The sequence below is a fragment of the Sminthopsis crassicaudata genome, chromosome 5, assembly GCF_048593235.1.
Source record: "Sminthopsis crassicaudata isolate SCR6 chromosome 5, ASM4859323v1, whole genome shotgun sequence".
NCBI lineage: Eukaryota > Metazoa > Chordata > Mammalia > Dasyuromorphia > Dasyuridae > Sminthopsis > Sminthopsis crassicaudata.
In genome coordinates, this window is record NC_133621.1 from 40,545,057 (window position 1) to 40,566,333 (window position 21,277).

At 38.8% G+C, this 21,277-nt stretch overlaps 1 pseudogene; it reads right to left on the minus strand.

Annotated features, from left to right (window-relative positions):
• Positions 1 to 1,455: 1,455 nt before the first annotated feature.
• The window catches only part of LOC141543843 (cell division cycle 5-like protein pseudogene), a 62,515-nt pseudogene continuing 42,693 nt past the window's right edge, over positions 1,456 to 21,277 (minus strand).

Below are 21,277 nucleotides of genomic sequence, written 5' to 3' on the forward strand. Positions count from 1 at the left end.
AGAAAGGTCCCTTGGAAGTCCCACTTGCCACTCTCACAGAAGTCAAATTCTGCATTGTTGTTTTTGGAGTGGAGTCCTAGATCTACTGATCACTTCTCAAACAGGGAAAATACCCCATTCTTGGATTGCAGAATCTAGAGGTGACCTGACCTTGAAAATCTTACAGGGTCCAAAGCAGCCCACATCTGAGGTAGACAACTGTTCCCAAGACCTCCAGCCTGAGAAGCAGACTAGAGCAGATTTCAAGCTATATCCAAGAAATTTGTTATGGCCTGAGGTTAGCAGTTACTCTCTCTGAACTAAACCTTAATCTCTCTCCTTGTTACTGTCCTTGAAATAGCAAGGTTACCCCTACCCCCATTCTAGGTGGCAACCTCCCTTCCCTTTGGGAAGGACTCTATGTTTTTGTGTATACTATGGCCAATCATCCCTATTTGCAGGGAACCACTCAGCTGGAGTTCCTCTCTGGTTAAAGTTGTCCCTCCCTTAGCAGGAGAGCCCTGGTTTCCTGTGGCCTGGAAAATTCTTGCTAAGAATGTCCAAAACCTTTAAGACAGTATTAGGAGGATTTCCAGAATCTGGTCTGAGGATGAGTGGTGCTTCTGCAATACTTGATACAATTAAATATCCCAGGTTCTCACATGTGCATTATAAATGTTATAACTATCAATGACCACTGACATAACCCCTGATGAAAATTGTGTTCCACTATCTTCAAATGAATCTTTTTCCCGATTTTGTTCAGGCTCTGGTGGAATTGTGTTCTACAGCTGGAACAGAATATCCAAGGACAGGGTCTTTTGTTTCCTAATATTTATTTTTAATTAAAGAAATTCCTGCTACATTATCAATTCTCTTGAACTAAATCTCTTTCTTTATGTCATTATTTAATATTTTGATCCCGGTTTCATCCAAAACAAATTTTTTCATTTGTTTTTAAGATTTTTGAGTTCTAGGTTCTCTCTCTTATCCCCACCCACAATTAAGAAATCAAATGTGATGTAATGCAAAGCAGACCCGAATTCTCTTGTGAAGAAACTCCTCTCTAGGCTGAATCTTGTCCTTTGTACTAAGGGCCATTTAGATTACTAGATGTTTCCATCAAATACTTTGCCCAAATTGTCTTCTGCCCTCTGGAATATGTAGCTACTGTGATTGGATACAAGGGCAGAACAAGGATAGTTTCAATACAGTGGTTAGCCAGTAATATTTCTTTCTCTAACTTCCCCTCCTCTCTCTCCCAAGACAGCAATCAATCTCCTATAGCTGATATATGTACAGTAATTTTCTATATAACTACACATTAGGCATGTTGTGAAAGGAAAATCAGAACAAAAGGAAAAAAACCACATCTGCTATTTTTTTAAAGTTAATTTTTATTTGAGAATTTACTAACAGTCAACACACTTAAGAGTTCATTAACAATTTTTAAATATGATTTTGACAGGTCAAAACTAAAGTATTGTAATCATGACACTACTAAAAGAATGAGGATCCTCTTAAAAAATTCACCTCTGAAAACTCTTGTGGAACCAGAATTGATACATAAAGAACCTAAGAGTCACTCAATGGTCAGTGTAGCAGTCATTCAATTATAAAAGCCTAAGGGTCAGTAAGAGAATATGGATCTTAGGATAGATGATGGGATCTATTCAAAACAAAAAACAAATGAAAACAAAATTCCACAGACAACAAGTCAATCTTGATAGATGTAAACCTCAACTTCACTCTTGCAAAGGATGGACTGTTTCTTTAAGAGGCAAAGGATGTTTCAGGCGGTAATGCTTCTTTTCTGGAGCAGCAAATCTGAGTATCTTTGTTGAAGGTCCTTTTCTCTTATTTGCTGCCTGTGAATATCTTCCTTTAAAAGCTCCATCCTCCTGCTAATCACTGAATCCTCATGTCCCTTTAGATGCTGAAAAGTCCAAAGCTCCAAGTGAGCTTGCTCTATCTGGTCCCCTAAGTCATTCAACTGGCTCTTCAGTCTCATGGCTCGAGACTGGTAGCCACCCAGCAACATTTTCATCTTCTTTTCCATTTTTGCAGCTCTCTTAGCTTCTGTGCTCATGTGACCCCAATTTATCTCCAGTCTCTCTTCAAGGGATTCGATTCTGTCCTTTCTACTAACCAGGTTGGCTCTTGTGTATCGTCTCTGCCCAGGTAGATATAAAACTTGACTGTAACATTCTTCCCACACCTGCTTATAAGCCTCATCTGACAGCTCTCTATGGCTCATTCCTTGCTTGATTACTTCTATCTCCTGTGTCAGAAGGTCTTGAGCCTTCTTCAGTTCATCTTTGGAGAATTTCTCGGAGTTGTGTTCTAGGTAAGTTCTGTGCTTGCTACTCTTTCTTGCAAACCTATACTTTCCCCCTTTGTCTTTCCAGCTGGTTCTCCATAAGGAGGATGCAGAAGATCATAATGAAGCATTGTGATCATTTCTTTTTTAAGGAGTTCTTCGCTTTTCTGTAGATTTGTTACTGATGAGTCTACATCGAAGGGTTTGAGGACGGTTTCATTGACTTCTGAAGGTTTTGGCAGATCCTTCTGAACAGCTCCGTGCATTTGTTGGGATTCCTTTGCACATTCTGCATCTTGGATAGCCTGCTTTTGAGCGTCCACTTCAGCTGCATCTTCTACCCAAGTCTCCTCCATCTCCTGGTCTACTTGGTCCTTCTCAAGGTTTTCTGGTAGAACAATCTCAAAGTCGTTCTTAGGAGCAGGAAGGCCCATGAAGCCTAACGGGAGATGTTCTCTCTCCATCGGCTTCCTGTGGGAGGGCTCACTGTCATCTGCCCATCCCTCTTCAGGATTTATGTGGAGATCGTCCCTCAGGGGAGTTCTGCCTGGGGTAGGGCTTTCTCAATATTGTGACCTTGTCTAGAGCTACATGGGTAAAAAAGTCTTAGGACCTAATGAGGCTTTTGCCAACTGCTTAATGCTTGAAATCCAACCTTCACTCAGTATGGGGAGGCAATTTAAATTTTATTGAAACAACTTGCCTTTGAAAATACTAATGTCCAATGTAAAAAAAAAAGAAAAAGAAAAAGAAAAGCTTTAGCTGGGGGAAAAAAAAACTAGACATGATTCAAAGGTGTCAGAATTTTGGTTTTTCTACTTTTCAAAAGACTTCACTAAATCAGGAAAATTTATGATAAAAAAAATGTCAAATTCTTGTAGATGCTAAAATTGTGGATAATTTGCACATATAAGAAAGAATTTGTATTACTCAAGAGGTTGTACTTCATCACAATTCAGTAAATCAACCTTTTAAGTTCAAAATGCAGGGCCAACTCCAGTCCAGTCAAACAATGGGCACTTTTCTTTAATTTCCCCCTCAAGCTGTGCCTGAAAATAAAATACTTTTAATCCTACTTTTTTGGCATGCTATGCCAGAAAATGCTGGCCTTGATTCGTCCCTCTCGCTGTCACATGGAATTACAGATAATATAGAATATATTATTTCTCTACTAGAGATCCACTTGAGTCCCCTTCCTTCTGGTATGCTAGCTCTTATTTTAGGATGTAGTTCACAGGCATTGCTAAGATTATGATTTTGGGGGGAAATAAGTATGTTTTGCTATGCTGCTTCTCACCACGATTTTTTTTAAGGGGGGAACTGGACTCCACCAGGTGAGGAGAAATATGAATTAGTGCTTAAAATTCTGTGAACAGAAAGAAATGGCAGGTAAATATTGGTGTGGGTTCCCTTTGATGATGGCAGGGTAAAAAGAATAGGAAGGAAGGACCAGGGAGATGAAGGGTCATTCCCTTGGGGCTTGCATGTTGGCAGTGATTGAATACATTCAGTATCTAAGCAAAGTTTATTATAGTCCTTTGAGAATTGTTCCATCTCAAATGAATCATGTATTTCCCAAAGTCATCCATGGTGCTTAGCTATTTGCCCATAACTTAAAGCCTGAATTTTCAAGGGAAGTGCCTCCATCATAAGAGAAATATAGAAGACAGGAAATTCTACTTTCCTCCCTGAGCCAAGTTTTCCCCAATCTACCAAAGGCTTAGGACATGGAAGGGGGCAGGTTATGGTCAAGTAGATACAGTCTCTTCACTGAGATCATGATCACACTGCAACAGCTTAGTCTGGGAGCTATGCAAAAGTCCCAGAAACTTGCCCTTCTTATTTTCTACTGCTGCCTTACCTTGCTCTGTTGCTTGGCCTTGAAGCCAGTTTTCAAATGGCCTATCAACCACGTGAACATTTTAACTCTACTTGAATAAGGGCCATTTTAAGATCTCTGACTTGTGTCTTTATTATAGAACTGGTCTGTTCAATCTTTCTTGGGTGTATATTACAACTTAATACTTTTAAGGCAACTAGGTCACACAGTACATAGAGCCCTGGAATCAGGAAGATAATCTGGCCCTCAGTGATCTTTCTCTCCTTTGAACTCCTATGAAATTTATTATCATTTGTGGAGTACTTGCCTTGGATTATTTTGTGTTGTTATTGCTTTTGCATGCATTTTCTGTCTCCCCACACAGAAAGCCCCTTTGATCTTCTGTACAGACCTCCTGTAAATACAAGCTATTATTATGTTTCTTTCCCCCAAGTATCTATCAGTGCCCTGCAAAAAAGAAACAAGAAACAAAACTAACTAGCATTGATATAGTGTTTCACAAAACACTTTTTATATGAAATACAGTTAGAGCTTGCGTGTCCATAATGGATGTTCAATCAGGTCAGTGGTTAATAAGGCTGTTTTTTAAAAAAAAAGTTTAGACTCCTATGGGGCTATCCTCCCCACCCCCACCTCCATCCCCATCCCAGCACAGATATTGCAGGGTAGTGTGAATTGGGAGAAGGAATAGAGAGAAAAAACTGCATTAAAAGAAGGATCCTCCAGGGAAATGAAACAGAAAGATAAACAACTTAATCTAACATCCATGGGTGTCATGAGACAGAGAGAGAAGTTATAGTAGGAGGGAGGATCCATAAAGGGATTGCTCATGGAAGGATGATACCCTGGTATCCCTGAACCCCAGTAGAATCCTGATAATGCACAAACCCATCTTGGAGGTTTTAGAGGAATTCAGACCCAAGAGGGAGGCAGACATCCATGCTGGCTCTAGACAGTAAGCTGAGGGGCAATAATTTTATCACCATATCTGCCTATGGTCTAAAAAGTAATCTCCCCACCCTCAATACTCTTATATTCCTTAGTTTCCTTTGCTGGATCTTCATCCAGATCATGCCTTCTAAATGTCGGTATTCCACAGGGTTCTTTCCTAGGCCTTTTTCTCTTTTCCCTCTTTGATACCTCTATTCATGAGGCATCAGTTTCTTCATGGATTAAATTACCTTTTTTATGTTGATCATCCTCAAATCTATTTATCCTATTCTAATGTCTCTGCTGACCTCCTATCACATTTCTAACTGCCTTTCAAATATCTCTTAACTGCATGTCCAGTACACATCTTAAACTCACCATGCCCAAAACTGAACTCATACTATTTCTTCCTAAATCTTACCTTCTTCATACCATCTGTGCGATCTTCCATCTTCCCAGTCCTTCAGATCCACCACCTCAGGGTCACTGGGGACTCCTCACCATCTTTCAACCTGCCATATGCAATCTATTGCCCTTATCCATTAATTTCACTCCTGCAACACCTCTCAAAAATGCTGCCTCCTCTCTTCTGCCATTGCCACACATCCTGAGGTGAGCGTCATCTCTTCACACCCGAACCATTTATGGCAATGACTGCTGGCGATTCCGCCTGCCTCAAGTCTCTCTCCACTGCAGTCCATTTTCCATCCAGCCATGAAAGTGATTTTCCTAAAGCACAAGTCTGATAATGTCACTCTGTGGTTCAGCAAACTCAGTGATATTCTTGACTTCAAATACAAAATGTTCTGACACCAAAATCACTTCACAATCACCCCTTTCCAGTCTCCTTATATCCTACTTCCCAGCATGTACCCTTCAGTCCAACGCCACTGGATTGTGCCTGTTACACAAACAAGACTTTCCATCTTTTGACTTCAGACTCTCTCTGGTATACTTTCCCTCACCTTTGCCTACTGGTTTTCCAGCTAACATCCTACCTTCCACCAGAGGACTTTCATAACCCCTCTTAATTCTAGTATCTCCCTATCTGTTAATCATTCTCTATTTAATCTAAATATAGCTTCTTTAAATATATTTTTTGTTGTTTCCCCCAGCAAATTGTAAGCTGTTTTACCTCTTTTTATATAGCTAGCACTTAGCAAAGTGCTTGGCACATAGTAGGTACTTAATTAATGTTTCCTGACTGACTGAGTCAAGAAATTTATTCTCTTATTTTTAAAATAATTTTGTAATCAATTAAACTTTGTGATTGGATTTATGATGATCACATGGTCTAGAAATAGGGGGTTGAGTACTGAATGAGACTACGGACCATGATTAACATAACTGGTTACCCAAGATAGTCATACTGAACATTCATAAAGGAATTAGAGGCTCCAATGCCAGAAGCTTCAAAGGCTTTAGGAGCCCAGTGTTTACACACATATCACCTCATTCAGTCTTGCCAATCAAAAGTCCTGTGATGTTGGCTCTCAGGCCATATTCCCCTTTTAGTGAAGGAGCCACCGAAGCTCAGAGAATGTGTAACCTTTTTCACTTATGCAGCTACAAAGAGGCAGGTGCAGAACAGACGAGAGAGTTCACATTTAGATGTGCTTTAAAGTTGGGAAAGCATCTTACATATGTTTTCTCATCCAATCTTTACTGCTACTCTGTGAAGTAGGTACCAATATCATCCCCATTTTACAGAAGATGAAACTGAGGTTCAGAAAGGTTAAGTGACTTCCCAGGTTAAGTAAATAATGTAAACACAAAATATAAACAGGATTCTTTCTCAAAGTCCAGTCCATTATTCATTATCCTAGGGTTTTTAACATGTGTGCATGTGCATGTGTGATGGACTCCTTTGGCTATCTGGTGATTGCCCATGGGACCTTCTAGGAATAATATGCATAAAATAAAATACAGAGAATTACAAAAGAAACCAATTATACTGAAATATAATTATCTAGTTGTTGTTGTTTAAAGCAAATTCCTATGTTAAAAATCTGTACATTATACCATGTTTCTTCTCAATTAATAAAGGAAAAAATTCATTGCAAATGCAATCTTTTTGGAACCAAAAGATCAATAGGGAATCATCCAGAACAAATAAACTCCTTCTTTGGGGGCATCTGAGAGGAATTCATGCCCTTTCCAAATTGATATTGGGAAGTAAATGAAAAGTGCCATCTGAAGTATGATGGCAATTTTGAAAGGATCTTCTTCAATGAAAAGGTGTCTTTTCTTTGTTTGTCCCCACCACCCCTCCAGCACCAGCTGTCTTCTCTAATTTTCTGTCAGGATTAGTTGACAAGACAAGGGCTTCATTTGTGGACAATAAAGCCATGTTGTTCAAACAAAGACTGACAGAATCTTTCTCAAGGGTGTTGACAGAATTGCCGTCACCCAGACACTATCTAAAGGACTTGAACATGTCTAGCTTTTAATTGCTTTGCCCTCCTACACAGAAGCTGTTTGGTGCATTAATTAGGGCACTTTAGCACTTCTTGATTGCATATCTTCTGATAGAAAGCATACTCTGAGGCTTTGGTTAACAGAGAAAGGGAAACCTTACACAGGATATTGCAGGGTTCATTCTAGTAGGCATTTCTGTAAGATCCATCCCATAAATGTAGAGCTATAATAAGCCTTAGAAACTATTAAGTCAAGTCCCTAGCCAGTTAACAAATATTTATTAAAGACCTACTATGTGCCAGGCATAGTACTAAACAGTGGAGATAAGAAAGCAAAAACCCTTTCCTGCTTCTAATTCTAAGAGCCAAACAATAGTGCAGCTAGGTACATGCAAGATAGGTAGAAGATGATAATCTTAGAAAGAGATATTAGTAACTAGAGAGAAGAGGAAAGCCTTCCTTAGGAAATATTTGAACTGAGCCTTAAAGAAAGTCAGGAAAATTAGTAGTCTAAAGGAGGAGGAAAGGCATTTCAGACATAAGGGATAATTAATGCAAAAGGCATTAACTGGAAATTAATTAAAAAATAGAGCATCATGTCCAAAGAATAGGAAATAGACCACTGAGGCTGGACTGCAGGAAGTGGAAAAGTCTAAGTTGTTTGTCCTTTGTTTTTGAAGAGGACCAATGACATCACAGGGTGATATCTTGACTCCTGCATGAGTTGAGGCAAGTTGCTGAAAGTCATGGAAGTCAAAGGTAGGAAAAAAGTCAAGAAAATGGGCAATGCTCCTGGATGCAGTGGATGGCCTTGGCATCTTAGATATCCAATCAAGCTTTTGCTTGATCCACCTTCAAGACTATTGAAACAATTTTTTTTCCTCTGCCCATTTCATTGAGAAAAGTCTTCACGTGCTTGGAGTAGATACCACCCTAACTCACCAAGGAGATTGTGGCCTGTCATTTATCTTCAGCCTGGTTTAGCCCATCTGCCAAGGTTTATTAGGATATGGCTGCTGTACTTGCTACAACTTCTTGGAATGACAGGTGAGATTTGATTGCCAAGTGGATGACAAGGTGAATGATGGAAAGAAAGGGACCAAACTGTGAAAGCTTCAAATGCCAAACTGAGGACTTTATATTTGATCATTTAGATAATAAGGAATCATTAGAGTTTATTTAATGCAAGTAGGTTAAGGGCAAAGATAAGGTCAGAACTTCACTTTAAAACAGGTCTTTTGATTGGAGTTGAATGAAGAATGGAATGGAATCAGTAAACACCTGAAGCAGGGAGACCATTTAAAAGGTCATTGCAATAGCCAGGGTAAGAGCTGAGGAGGTCTCAGACTACAGTTCTGGCTGTGAATATGGTGTAAGAGAAGTGTTGTGAAGTTGAAAATGATAATATCTGGCAACAGGTTGAGTATGTGGGGTAGACAAAAAAAGTCCAAGATGGCACCACGACTTACAATAAAGGTTTATAACCTTATTATCAGGGGAAACTGAGGCAATGATCAATACCTGAGGGAATGGTCCCTCACTAGTAATAGAAAAGTTGGAAAAGGAAATTATCTTTTTTTTTGGGGGGGGAAGAAAATGAATTCTCATATTTTTCAGATAAGGAAATTAAAGCCCAAGTCTTGCCCAAGTAACTTGCTAAATGTTATACATATAAGGTAGCCAGTCTAAGATCTGAACATGGATCCTCTAATTCTGAATCCAGGGTGACTTACATGTAGGTGCACCCTTCCTAGAGGATAGTGCTACTGTCCCAAGAGCACTAGACCCAATCAGGAAGATCTAAGTTCAAATCCAATCTCAGACAATTATTGACTGAGCAAGTCACTTGATCTTTACCTATCTCAATTTTCTCAAATATAAAATGGGGGTGATTAAAAACAGCACCTACCTCTCGGGCTTGTTATGAGGATAAAAAGAGATAATATTTGTAAAGCACTTTGAAAATCTTAAAGCATTAAAGAAATGTTAGGTATCATTATTATTCCCAACTAATTGCAAATTATAGTATCTGGAAGTTGAAGAGGGACAAAAGAAAGGGAGGAGAGCCAAAGGGACTCTCAGAAAAAGAATGAAAAAGATGAAATCACGACTTGACAAATCTATTTGCTTTGCTAGACCTCAGTTGCCTCATATTTCTAATGGGGATAATGTTAGACTGCCTAGCTCATTAGACTATCAGAAGAAAGACATTTGATAGACAATAAAATGCTGTATAGATGAGAACTGACCTCATCTTTTTAAAGTGAAGGTCTTTATTTTCAATGTCATAGTATCCCCCTCCCCAGTTACATGAGGGCTAGTAAAGCAAAAGGATTTGTTAAGTCATGGTTTCATCTTCTTTCATTCTTCTTACAATTATATGTAAAGATAGGTTTCAACATTCACTTTTGTGATATTTGAGTTCCAATTTTTCCCTCATTTATCTTCCCCCCCAAAACAACAAGCAAACTGATAAACATTTTAAACATATTTCTATATTAGTCATGTGTGAAAGAAAAATAAAAACAAAATGGAAAACTTTGATAAAGAGAAAGAAAGTAAAGAGTATGTTTCAATTCACATTCAGTCTCCATCGTTCTCTCTCTGGATGCAGATGGCATTTTCTATCCAAGTCTATTGGAATTGTTTTGGTTTGCCATTGCTGAGAAGAGCCAAGTCCATCACAGTTGATCCTCACACAGTCTTGATGTTACTGTGTACAATGTTCTCCTGGTTCTGTTCATTTAACTCAGCATCAGTTCATGTAAGTCTTTCTAGATAAAGTTAAGGTCTTTAACAAGTCTCAGTTTGACTGAAGCAATGTGAATTCAGTGATTAAGGCTGGCAAAGATGGAGGCAAAGAATGGCCTCTTTTACCATCAAAAAAATTAATCTGGGAGGGGAAGATCCTCAGAGTTTTTAGTTCAAATCGGAAAAATGCTATTCACATTCTTCTTCCTTCCCTCCTTTCCCCTCCATCTTCCTTCCTTCCTTCCTTCTTTCTTTCCTCTCCCTCTCTCTGTCTCTGTCTCTCTACCTCTGTCTCTGTCTCTGTCTCTGTCTCTCTACCTCTGTCTCTGTCTCTGTCTCTCTGTCTGTCTCTGTCTCTCTTTTTGCTCTCTCTGTCTCTGTCTCTTTCTCTCTGTCTCTGTCTCTCTCTCCCTTCTTTCTGACCACATAGGATATGACATCCTTATCTGTGGCTGCTCTATCCAAAGAAATGTAAAAAGAAAAAAATTTTTTTTGATCATTGAACTTCCCAAGACATCTTGAGAGTTTAGTGACTAGATCTCTTAATGACCACAAGCTAAACCCAAATCACTCTGGCCCTTGTTGATTAGCCAATAATAGGAACCAGGCAAGCCTCAAGATTTCAATTTTAGAACACTTCTAAATAAGGAAACTCCTACCAGATCAAGCCAACAGCTGCCCTGCAGTGCAGTGTCTGGGAGTTACCTTAAGCACCCAGAGGTTAAGTGATTTGCCCTGGCTGACAGGCCTAGTTTGTATCCTAGTGGATGCTTAATTAAATGCCTGTGCAATTGAATTAGAATTCATCCACCCCAAGCTGTTCCTGCTACCTATCCATCCAAAGCTTATCTTGTTCACACAAATATCCTCCCAGTGAAGCTTCTTGGCAGGGTCTCACAAAGCACCACACTCTCTGAAGGTTAGAAATTGCTGGTGACCCAAAGAGCACTGGAGAGCCAAATGGAAGCTGTAAACAGCTGTTGCACTGTTACTAATTGGTATAAAAGACATTGCCAAGGATGGCTAAAAATGAGAAGGGAGCTGCAGCAGGGGGGACAACATATGGATGTTGTCAGATAGATGGTCAACCAACATTTATTAAGTGCTTACTGTATGTCAGGCACTGTGCTAAGCACTGGGATACAAAGAGAAGCAAAAGATAGTCTTCTGCCTCAAAGAGCTTACAGGGAAGACGTGTGAATAACTGTGTACATGTGAGATATGTACAGAATAGATGAAAGTTACCGATTATGCATCAACAAACCTTTTTTAGTCCCAGAGGAGCCCTGTCATGCAATGACTAGGTGTTCTACAAAGGATTCCTAGAAATATATGAATGAGAAGGGTTTGATGGATTACTCTTGTTGGATGGAGCACTCACATTGAGGAGATCCTAGATAGATGGATATTTGGATCTAGGATCCATCAAAGGGTCAAAGTGATTGTAAATATATCAATGTTTCAGGAATTCAATAAACTCATGATCTCCTGGATGCAGGAGTTACATTTTGCAGGAACTTTCCGAAAACCACAGAAAAACAAAATAGTTATAACAAGAAGCTAGGTGGCTCATAAGAGAAGTAACTTTTTTTTGCCACCTGGATGTTGCTACTGTCTGCCTGTCACCAGGAGTCAGATCTGGGTGTCTGGATACTGGAACAGTCTTCAACAGAGGGTGATGACAGCCAAGTGACTCCCAATATCAGAGGTAGAAAAGCCTTCCTCAGGAGGACCCTGTGCCTTGGGGTCATCCAAATGTCCAGAATCACCAATCAGTCTACAAGCTTTATTAAATACTTACTCTGTGTCTGGTATAATTCTAAGTGCTGAATGCACAAGGAAAAGTAAAATCAGTCCCTGACTTTGGGAGATTATGTTCTAATGGCACATGGAGGTCACTTTTGATATCCTCTGCCTCTCTTGCCAAAGCCATTAGTGTTTTTGTTTCTCCTTGAGCCCCCCGACCTTTTCCTTTGCACACAGGGCACCACACATCTGGAATGCTCTCCTTTCTCTCCCCCATCTCTTAGAATGACCAGCATCTTTTTCCCCTTTGTTTTAGGGTCACACATGCCTACAATACTTTCCCTATTTCTTCATCTTGAATTCTTCGAACTCCCCCCTTTTTTAATTCTAGGGAAGAGATCTTAATTTTTTTTTTGGTCTTAGACCCCTTTAGCAATAGAATGAAGTCTTTGGACCTCTTTTCAGAATTTTTTTAAGTACATAATATAAAATGCAGAGGATTACAAGGGAAATTATGCAGGATGAAGTAGAATAGCTCCTAGAGAGCAGGAACTGTTTTATTTTTGTCTTTATATCACCAGAGCCAACCACAGAAGCTTACAGATCCTGAATATGTGATTGTCAGATTAAACTGAATTGCATTTCAATCAGGCCCCAGATTTCTGGCCTCCAATCCAGTGCCTTGCATGAAGTGAGATCTCAGTAACCATCCTGTGCATGTTGAAAGGGTTGTAAAGATGGATGATTTCTAGGAAGTGGAATTCTAAGGATGAAGACCGGCCCTTCCTTCCCTCCACAGAATAGGCTCATCTGTAAAACCATCAGACCCACTTTTCCTCCCTAGAGCCCTTTGGAAACTGAATGCTGAGAAATCATTCAGCTAAAGTGAATGGCACAGCTTGGCTCAATGTAAGGCAGGCAAGCATTCTGGGTTAATCACCCTCCCCATTACAAGACAGCCCAGAAAGAGCCCTGCCTCCTGCTCAGCGGCTGCAGAGGAAGGGGAGCTGAAGGGGAGCTGAGTGCCCCTCGTTCTTCGGTGCATTTGAAAGAAACCATTTTGTAGCTCTGTCTCAAGGCTGGCAAATAAACTGGGACAAAGAAAAATGAATGGTGGAATGGCCTGGATCAGAGAGTATGGGAGGAGTTCATGGAGGCAAGTCCCTGAGAACCAGCATTTTTGAGCCTGTGGAGACCTTGACCTTCCTCATCTGTGATGATGATAAAATGGAGACCCAGTGGGTAAAAGTGCCAAGGCTACAGGGCAATCAGGGGCAGAGCAGGAAGGACCGATGGCGCATGAGCCCTTCCCAGCCAGCCCCATTCCTGCTGCTTTCATTTGGTCCATCACCTCCAACTTGTAAGCTGGCCCTTTCTCTCTGGTAGATCCGCTTCTGCCTTGTCCAGTCGGGGCCTACTCCACATCCTGCTCTTCTTGATCCCTGACAATTCCAAAGGATTTAGGATGAAAAATGCTCTCCTCCTGCAGAAAGAGAACTGATGAACTGAGAGCAGAGGAAGGCATATTTTTTCCACTTTTTAAATTTTTCTTTCTTCTCCCCCCTCAAAAAAAGCATAACTAATGTGAGAATAGGTTTTACATAGCTTCATTTGTATAAAAGGTATTATATGTCTTGCCTTCTCAATGGGTGAGGGAGAAAGTAGAGGGAAAAAGAGAATTTTAAAATGGAAAATTTTTTCTAGATTCCAGTCTTGTTTCTGATGCTTGTTAGTCTTGTGACCCCTGTCAAGTCACTTAAGCTGTATGTGCCTCAGTTTCCTTATCTTAAAAATGAAGGTAATAATAATAGCTGCCTCAAAAGGTGATTATGAAGGACTAAATCATGCAAGTAAAGTGCTTTAAAACATCAGCTGTATAAATGCTAGGCATTAATATTCCTGGGAGAGAGCAGTAGGAAATTAATCCATATAGATAAATTAGGGCCAGACTGTAAAAAGCTAAGGATTTGAATTTTATCTTTTGGGCAACAGGGGAGTGTTAAAGGTTTTCAGTCAGTGGAATATTATCCAAATAGTACTAATGCAGATTAATTTAGAATTCAGGGCTGTGAGGGGTGGGTTGAAAAGGACAATCAGCAGGGGATCTAGAAAAATCATCAGCTAGAGCCCAAATAAAAGCCTGAATTATAATGTTTGGCAGAAAAAAGAAAAAAGAATGGACATATATAAAACTTGACAATCCCTTAAGTCTCTTCTTGTATAAGAATGCTTTTGAATCCATGACTAGACCCTCTTCTCCACCAATCTCAAGCTATGATGGCCATACTGTCCCCTCAACATTCTCTTAAGGGATTAAGTCGTTGTCAAAACCAATTATTGGCAGAGACTCCATGCCCTGATTTTCAGCAGATGGGCCACCTGTCCATTACTACCAGACAAAAATTGTTAATCTGGGTTAGAGGGTCATTGTATGATAAATTGAGAGTTGGAAGAGAAGTTGGAGGCCATCTTGTTTTACTTATTAGGAAATTGGGCCCAGAGAGATAAAATGATTTGTCCAAAGTCACAGAAGTAATAAGTGGCCGAGCTGGGATTATAACCCAGGAACCCTGACTCCAAATCCAATGCAGAGACCCAGTATCTCAGAATCACCCATTAGCTTATTGTAAGAGTAAGAGGGCCTTGTCTGGGGCATTTCTGCCAGCAGCCCGAATAATCATGGTTATTAAATTGTCTAGGGGAGGCACAGTCAAGGAGGGATGAGAGTATTTTAGTCATTAAGGTACTGCCACCACAGTAAACTACTACTTTAATTAAGAAATAATACATGGTGAGAGTTCCGTGATAATGACATTATCATCCACAAACAGCTTTCTTTGGAGGATGGGTGTTTTTGTCTGCCTGGGCTGCCCTTCACTTTTTCTTCTCACTTAGGAAAGGAGGAAATAGAGTTTGTTTTTCATTTGGGGAAAATTACAAGCACATATTGGGCTTGGGTAGAAAATGAAACCGTAACCAGGAGAACATCTCTTCTCTTGTAGCAAGAGCTTTTAGCTCTTAGCTATTATTGGGTAGTTGGTATGATGTATAAAGCACTTGTCAAAGTGATTGCTCCCAAATATTAATTGCTCTTGGATGATCTGTACCAATATAGAAATGATAATTCTATTCTGAATGAATTTACTTATTCAGTACAATATTAATAAAATTATCAAAGGTAACCCTTCATAAAGCTAAAAAAATAGCAAAATTTATCTGGAAGAGCAAAAAGTCAGAAATATCAAGGGGGAAAAGAGTGGGAAGAATGGGAACCTAATGGTACTACATCTCACACAATTTCACTTTATTCTTTTTTCTGAGGCAATTAGGGTTAAGTGACTTGCACAGGGTCAAACAGCTAGGAAGTGTTAAGTGTTTGAGAACAGATTTGAACTCAGGTCCTCCTGACTTCAGGGCTGGTGCTCTATCCACTGCACTACCTATTTGCCCCTTCACACAATACTTTTTGTTGTTTAGGTTTTTTTTTTTAATTTTGTCTGAATCTTTGTGACCTCATTTGGGGTTTTCTTGGCAAAGAAACTGGATTGATTTGATATTTTCTTCTCCAGATCATTTGATATATGAGGAAACTAAGAAAAATAAGGTTAAGTGATTTAGTCAGGGCCACACAAATAATAAGTGCCTGAACTCAGGAAATTCAGTTTTCTTGATTCCAAACATGGTGCTGTATCCATTGTAATCATACATCATAGTGGTAATAATCATCAAAATAATTTGATACTGAATAAGAAATAAAAAGGAGATCTAGGGAAGACAATAAGTAGAGAACTTTCAGAAGTATATGAGTGAAATAACTTAGTATTTGATAAACCCTAAAATCTCAGTTACTGATGTAAAAGCTCACTATTTGACAAAAACTTCTGGGAAAACAGAAAAGCAGCTGGCAGAAATTAGTTGTAGACCAACATCTCACACCATATGCCAAGCTCTGAATTGATACATGACTTAGACATAGGCAAATAGAAATGATAAGCAAATTGGAAGAGCAAGGAAGAAATTACCTTTCAAAAGTATTGATAAGTATGTTCCTATTTAAGTACAGAAGCTAAAATAGATTTCTTGATTATATAACATCTGAAGATTTTTGTACATGCAAAATCAATGCAGAAATTAGAAAGGAAAAATGCTAAAATGAAAATTTTAAAAAGATAACTTGGGCATTATCTTGGCAGCAATTTTTTCTGATTATGGTCTCTTTATCTAAAATATATAAAGAATGGTTCAAATTTATAAGAATAAAAGTCTCTCTCTGTTGAGTAAATGGTCAAAGGACATGAGCTTTCAAAGGAAGAAATCTAAGCTATCAACAACCAAATGAAAATAGTCTTCAAATCACTAATAAGTAGAAAAATGCAAATTTAAGCAACTCTGGTTTTCCACTTTATAGTTAGATTTGCACATATTGCAGAAAAATAATAAATATTAGAGATTCTATGGGAAAAAAGGCACATTAATGTGCACTTAGTAGAATCATGCATCAGTATAATCATTATAGAAAGTAATTTGGAAGTATCCCCCAAATCACTAAATTGTGCATATTCTTTCAGCCATTAATAACCACTAAGAAATCAAAGAAAGAGGAAAGGGACCCATATGTGCAAAAAATATTTATAACATCTCTTTTTAAACATGTGGATATCTTTTCTCTTTCTTTGAGCTCTTTAGGCTATAACCCTAGTAACTGGTAAAGAATGAAAAATTAAGGGGTTCTCATGAACTGAAAAATGGTTAAACAAATTAATGTATATGAATTGTGTCATAAGAAATGATGAAATGGAGAATCAGGAAAGAAAATTTATTTGAACTGATACAGTTTAAAGTAAGCAGTTTAATTTAATATAAATATAATTTCTCTGTTAATATAAACAGAATTATGGTAATTCAAACAACTGTGAAAGACTTGAGAATGCTGATTAATATAAGACTGACCAGGATTCCAGAGGATTAAAACTATAGCATACAACTCGCCTAATGTGAAAGATGTATCCCCCAAGAGGCAGAATAAATCATAACTCTTAGAAATGGCCAATGTAGGAATTTGTTTTGCATGACTATATATTTTTGTTGCAGTGATTTTTTTTTCTTTTTTTCTTTCCCAATTAAGTAGGAAGGAGAAGGAATAGGATAGTCAAAATATAGAAGAGAACAGAAGGGAAAGGGTTGTTTTTTAAAGAAAAGCATACAAGAGAATGGAAGGAAGACCAAAGAGAATCACAGGCAAATAGGAGATTTTTGAAAGTTATATGATAAATTTATTATATATTTGTATAATATTATATGAATTTTCTTCCATAAAAAGCAAGCTGCATATAATAGACACCAACAGTTTCATGCAAAATCCTATCATCCTGTAAGACTGTATGAGTAGGCACTCACATGGGGGGTCAGAAAAAGTGAAACAATTATACTCTCAAGGTCTCTCTTGAGAACTTTGGAATTGACTATGTGACATGGAGATGCTGTCAAAGGACCTCCCAGCATGGCGCACCCATATCAAAGAAGGCCCTGTGCTCTATGCGCAAAGTAGAATTGAAGTAGCTCAAAAGAAATGTGAGATGCACAAATTTAGAGAATCCACCCCAAATGTTCACATGGAATGTTTGAGCCTGATCTGTGGTAGTGTTCTGAACTTGTGTGGGTCTGATTAGCCATAGTTGGAAGCATTGAACCTTGATTCCAACATGTAATTTTGGTTCTCCTTGAGAACAAAGGACAATAACCAACCAATATCGGGTATGTGAAAATGCGCATTTTATGTGGTCTTTATTAAGTTCAGAAATATTATTTCTATTTTACTATTGTCTGTGTTTTCTTTAAAAGACATGCAAGCTATATCTAGAAATCAACAGTTACAGGTAAAATACTCTTCTTATTTTCTGCTACGTATATGGAAATACCTGTTCTATTTGGTATTTATTGAGTCTGAGGGTGCCAAAGATGCTCATGGCCACCTACTTTCTTCCTGTAGACTTTTAGTTTATAGCAGTTCTGATCACGTTAAATCACGTAGGGAAATAGTGTGGATTTTTTTTTCCCTTGAAAGTCATTTAAAAATATGTGTAGGGTAAGAACCTAAAAGGAAAATCATTGCCATCTACTTTATGCTTTTTTAATACTGTGGAAAAGCGAGCATGATTTTATTAGCATAGATTTAAAGCAGGAAGAAAAGCCACCTAGTCCCAACCATTCAATTTAAAGGTAAAGTTAAATGAATTGCATGGGTACTAGAGGTGACTGGGTGGTGCAATGGGTAGAACACTAAGAACTGAAGTCAGGAAGAGTAGTGTTTGTATCCAGCCTCAGACATTTATTACCTGCGCGTGATACTGAGAAAATCACTCTATCTCAGTTCCTTCATTTGCAAAATGAGGGTAAATAATAGTACCTATCTCCCAGGATTGTTGTGAAGATGAAATAAGTTGAAAGGCACTTTACAAACCTTAAAATGCTGAACAAATATAGTTATCATCTCATGATGATTTAAAAGGTTCAAGAGACATAGTTTCTGTAGTTTAATTATTTTATTAATAAGGCCAGCAGGTTATTAATAAAAGGATGGTCATTTGGCCATCTCGTGTATAATAAAAGCTAATCATGGCAGGCGGTACTCACAGTTCATATTCCCTTCAAAACAGTAGGTGGTTGATCAAACAGCAATAAAATCTAATTGGTTAACAGGGATTGGAAGTGGGTTATATGAAAATGGAGGGCTGAGTGTTTCTTGGCTAGGGAAAGCATCCATACCAGACCATCCATAGCTTTAGGTTATCAATTCAGGGAGCAGAACACAATGGGTTTCCTACCTTAGATTAAATTCTTTGCAAGGTTGGATGAAGTCTGCTGAAGGTTGAGGAGAGTCAGTGCCATCTCATTATTAGTAATGTTCTTCAGATTGAACTTTTAAAGGGCATTAGAAAGAGAAAGCTCTTAATTTTCCCCAAATTATTGGTTATTAATAATCATTTTTCACCATGTTATCATCATATGTCTAAGTCCAAATCCAGCACACTTTCCACTGAACCACATTGCCTCACTGTCTTCCTAAATTTGGAGGCCTTAGACATTGTCAGGTACATTTTATAAGAGGCAAGTATTCAATTAAAGAATTTAAGTGATTTCCTCAGGTCACACTGTAGCAAGTTCCTGAGGGAGGATTTGAATCCAGTTCTCCAGCTCTTATATATATTAAAATATACTTATTAATAAAAGTATATTTGCAAGGCAATGGGTATTCATTCACCCAGGAGATGATTTAGAGAGTGACTTTCTCGGAGATTCAAAGGATTCTATATTTCTTTGAAGCATCTCAACCTCCCAAGAGACTTGGGATTGCTTCCTGGGAGTCAAAGGTCCTTTGATTCTGCCCACAGATTATAAATCTCCACTCAGCCTGATGTCCTTCTGCCTCCCTTCCCACCTATCAAGTAGTCCTCTATATTCAAGTAGTCCTGCACTATATTCTGGACAAATTTCCTCCCAGGACCACCCGAGCATCCCTCATTCCATCCTCAGCTCAGATTTTCTACCTCTAGTATTTGGTGGCCCAACCAACTCAAGTCTTATGTTTCCAACTGATCATTATTAATATCTCTCTCTCTCTCTCTCTCTCTCTCTCTCTCTCTCTCTCTCTCTCTCTCTCTCTTTTTGCTGCGGCAATTGGGGTTAAGTGACTTGCCCAGGGTCACACAGCTAGGAAGTGTGAAGTGCCTGAGGCCGAATTTGAACTCAGGTCCTCCTGACTTCAGGGCCGGTGCTCTATCCATTGTGCCATCTAGCTGCCCCAATATCTGTCTCCTTGACAGAGCCTGACCACAACCTGAGAGAAGTTTTCTGCACCAATCCTAGGGGCCACCCCAGAATGGATGATCCTTTCAGTTCATAAAGAGACACTAGATTTCTAGTTCTGATTCTGTGTGATCTCAGGTGATCACTGAATCAACAAACATTCACTAAGCACTTATTATGTTCCAGACACTGTGCTAGACTCTGCAGAGACAAAAACAGAAAAAGAAATGGGCCCTGTCTTCAAGGAAAACAACATATACAATCATTCAGTGATTCAATAATCAGGTTCGATAATCATTTTAAGCATCTACTATATACGGGGCACTCTTCTGGGCACTTCATATATATATTATATATATATATATATATATATATATATATATATAATATAATATATATAAAGACAAAAGTGAATAGCAAGTCCTGATGCCAAGGGGCTTATTGGAGAAACCATTGGAGGAACATCATGCACACAGTCAAGTCGATGGGGCTATCATCTTAAACTATTAAAGCTTGAAACTGCACCAAGACTTGAGGGACATGCTATGGATTCACTATATATTACAAGGATATATAAGAAGGGTAATCCAGGAGGGGATGAATCAGGAAAGGCTACATATAGAAATCATGTTGGAGTTCTAAGGGCCATTAGGGACTCTAAAAGGTGAAGAGGAAATGTGTTCCACATAGAGGAGACAGCTTGTGACTGAAGAAGAACAAGACCAGTTTTGCTGAACTGTGGGGTGCAAAAAAGGGGACAAACCTGAGATTTGAAGCCTCTTAACCATTCCCTACCTTTCATAACAGCTGCTCTCTAAGCTTCCTCCCAGTGCTGAGTCGTTCTCCAGCCATTCTCATTTAAGGGATCTCTCTCTCCCAGACTTGCTAGAGCAAAGACTCTAACTTCTTTTCCTCAGCCTCCTCCATAATGAGGTCCTCACTGACTTGCTTTTACAAAAGCTTCCAGCCTCAATGGCTTAATTAGTGAAAAGTATCCACTAAGCCTAGTTTCCTGATGGAAAAATAAAAGATGAAATTCAAATACATTTTCATTAATTAATGAAGCCCATCAAAGCAAAAGGCTATTCTTAAACATTTAATTTTAAGAAAAAACAAAGTAAGTTTAAACAAATCCTAAATTGGCAAGTTTAGGGTGTTTTTTTCCTCCCCCTGAGGTCATTAGCTAGTATTCAGCTCTGGCTGTAATACTATTTATGAACATATGTGGGCCTGGGAGGAACATTTTGACAGCTGTGGAGCCCAAAGCTAAATTTTCTTCAGTGATTAAAAAACCTACTTTGTCAGTCTCTCCATGCTGAGCATGTCACCACCTGTGTCATCAGCAGAGAAACATTTATCAGAAGCTCTGAAAACACTTCAGGTTAGAGTGAATTGAGTGATGTACCTTGCTTGGAGAATGGTTTCTTTGCACAGGCTTCTGGGAATTCGCATAGGCTTGCTCTTAGTCTATTGGCCCTGTCCTAAATG